Raw genomic sequence first — 3,276 nt, 5'->3', positions numbered from 1 at the left:
TATTATTGTATTATATTATTATTATTACCACCTATCTGGCAAGCCATGACAATCAGTTTCAGGGAGTTAATTTTTTACTGACTGTTAAGAAGTGTAAATTATACCGATTATGTCCCTTGCTTCGATGCGCGTTTGCATTGTCCTCTAGTATTCCACTGAGTTGAACTGGTGATTGTTGGGGAATTCGCCATTATTAAAATTTTCTGTACCCCTTTCTCCAATAAGAAACAAACTAGGTATGCTAATTATAATTTCTGTTTTGTCTTGATTATTTGTTTGGTTTGGGGGGGGGGTGTCAAAGAAACCGGTATCTTCTATCTTTGTGTAGACTCGGCTTACCTTCTTTGCGTGGTTACCGGTTCATCTCTAAGTTACGGACGACAGTACAGACTGTGGACCTTAAAACTTTTAAACGGGATTGATCAAAGATGACAATTATGTCTATGATTGACGCACTAAATGTAATCAAGGGAGAGAATGTTAGAGCTTTAAAGACCAAGTAGATATAATGTATAGTAGTAGATCTCAATAGCAACCACTCGTTGCTGTTTCCACCTTTAAGAAATATGTTGTCGGCCGCTTCTGTGCGCTTTTTTTTACCTTTACATTCTATCTCTTGGTACAGGTGTCAACGTTTTTTTTCTTTTTTCATTCTCTTCTAGCCTATACAGGCTTCTAATTACGGCCATTATACCCCCTTGCGATGTGAAGCAAATTAAATACACGCGTTTTGCTCAAAATCTGGGTTATTGCGTTGTTGTTGTTGCAAGTGTACAAGTCTTTCGTTTCCTGCCCTGCCAATTGGTTAAATGTATCGGTGGTCCTTTTCTTTTCTTTTTTTTTTCGGGGGGAGGGGGGTTAAGTTCTCCAGTCATCACTATTAGAAATTTTCCTTTGACATACTTGATTTTCCGGAAAATAATTTTTAATTACGCAATTGTTGCTTGAGGGACTCAAAATTTAAAAAATATATTAAGGATGTTGATACAGCTGAAGCTGTCACGCGGGCAAATCCTGGCAAATGGCAAATGTGCAACAATGGAGGACTGTTGCAGACACCCGTCTTGGTTAGTACAGAGTGGGGTTTCCTTACTTTAACTTTGCCCAGCACCAAAAAAATGTTAAACGAAGAGACTACTGTTTTATTTTCCTGATTCAGATGCAGATCAGTGTCTGTCGCTTTTTCCATGAACTGTGAATGGTCACATCCTGAGACAGAAAGAATGTTATTTTTTTAGGCCTGTGCCTGTGACTGACTTGTGTTCACTCAGACTTCACTCTCACTTTCTCTTCTGCTAGATTTCTACTTTACTTCCACTAGAGCTAACATCTAGATTAGATCTTGATCTAGATTTAGATGTCTACTGAATTCTACTCACTCACACACAAGACTAGACTCTATATTGCATGTATCAACTACAATACAATAATCAGTAGGGCAATAATATTTGAGTTTGGATGATGAGACTCTTGGTCTGGTGGATTTGTTTTAGTGAAGTAAGATCGGACCCTCATTATGATATTTCCCAGATCAAGATCTAGATCTAGATAGGCCTTAACTTTTAGCTAGGCCAGATCTAGGAGAGGTATGATAATAATATTGAATATTGTTATCCAATTCGGCACTCTTCGGGAGAAGTGGTCCTGGCCTAACTCCATAAAAATTTGAACACTTCAGAAACAAAAACGGAAGTCGAGTAAAAAAGCTGGCTGAGTTGCCAGGGGGAAAAGGCCTCTCTCCAGTAAATTTAGAAAAGGTGGAAACCCACTTTAAACATTTGCTAAAATGTTATTTATCAGTAACTTCTTGAACGTTGGCGGCAGGCTGCTGAGGCCACTCAGTCAGTACTGTTAGTGTACAGCAAGCGACCCTGGAAAACTTGTGTTTCCGCCATGAATTACAATAGGGGTGTGTTAATGATGTTAATCAATTATAAAAATATCCCTCTAGATCTATCTTTTATGGCTTTTTATTTATAAAGTGTTGCGAACACATGAATGACCCCTCTCATAAGTTGATAAGTCAGTATGAGTAGTTGCGCCCTTTCAAATAACCTTTTAGACGCTCGTATTGTTACACGAATGATCTGGGGTCCTAATGGAAATAATACAGGTAAATTTCCAAATGTTTTGCTCTCAAATTTCTCTTTCTTTTACTTTCACAATTCAAAACTCTCAATAAGCTTAGGTAATATCGTTTTGTATAAAAAAATAAAGCTCATTTGAAAGATTTTGTTAAAGTAAAAAGTCTTGTTTCTTTGCTATCCTTTTGAGCTCCTCTTGTCTGAGTGGGTCAATTTGTTCTACTTAAATTTCATTGTTATGAACATCTAGGGGGGTCCTAATAAGGACCAGATTATTGGCACCCTGGGGGGTTTGAATAACGGCAACCTTTATAAAATAATACCAGGGCACCCAATGAGGAAAAAAATAAGCTAATGTAGAAAAATATATAGAAAAATCGAACTAAAAAAGGCCCCCCAAAAATTAATAAATACTCAGCCAGCCTTTTTACTCGACTGCCGTTTTTGTTTCTGATTGTGGATAGATTTCTATGGAGTTAGGCGATCCACTTCTCCCGAAGAGTGCCTCCAATTCTAGCCCATTTCTTTCATAGTCTAGAAAATCTTCTTGACAGTTCACTGTCGTCTTCTTCAAAGAAATTCACCAGAAACGTCCATACTGTACAGCAATTCTATGCACACACGAGTGCTGGACTGCCAATCGACAGCAGCCGTCAAATCTTTTCACCGTAGATTAGAAAAGTGTTGGTCGTCTATCCATCCTGTGTTGATGTTCAGATGCCCCACACTTTGCTGCGTCCCTAGATACTGTAACCCCCCCCCCCCCCTCCACCCAATCAAACTACAGTCGGGTCATTTTGGTGGACACATCCAGACGGAATTTTTTTATTGTTATTATAAAAATCAGTGCTCATTTTCAACTACCGATTTCACTAGAGCCAGACGACTTTTGTTCTGTTTGTTTCTTGATTGGTGATCACGCGCTCTTGATATCAATTTATGAAGAAAAGTTTTTAAATCTAGCCCCAATTTTGTGGAGAAAATATGATTAAGTTACAAGACAAATTGATACAAACTGCTGTGCAACGTATGGGTTACAGTGGTTAAACTGTTAGAGAGGTACTTGAGGAAAAAATCTGCTATGGATTTTTTACCGCACTATAGTGGTAACATCTTTGTTCCTTTATCAAGGCGGGTGGCTGGAGTGCGCCACTGGTATGTCCTACTTCTTTACTTTCTCCCAGCACTAGAT

At 38.5% G+C, this 3,276-nt stretch overlaps 1 protein-coding gene across 1 annotated transcript in view; it reads left to right on the top strand.

The window, feature by feature from the left end:
* Positions 1-384: 384 nt before the first annotated feature.
* Positions 385-3,276, top strand: part of LOC101850817 — a gene marked incomplete at its 3' end in the record, with an annotated part of 16,014 nt that continues 13,122 nt past the window's right edge. Inside the window, 1 exon segment of the mRNA XM_005101974.3 lies at positions 385-1,067.

The sequence above is a fragment of the Aplysia californica genome, unplaced genomic scaffold (assembly GCF_000002075.1).
Source record: "Aplysia californica isolate F4 #8 unplaced genomic scaffold, AplCal3.0 scaffold00306, whole genome shotgun sequence".
Lineage (NCBI taxonomy): Eukaryota > Metazoa > Mollusca > Gastropoda > Aplysiida > Aplysiidae > Aplysia > Aplysia californica.
The sequence above is the reverse complement of the archived record's forward strand: the minus strand, read 5'-3'. Positions and strand labels throughout refer to the sequence as shown.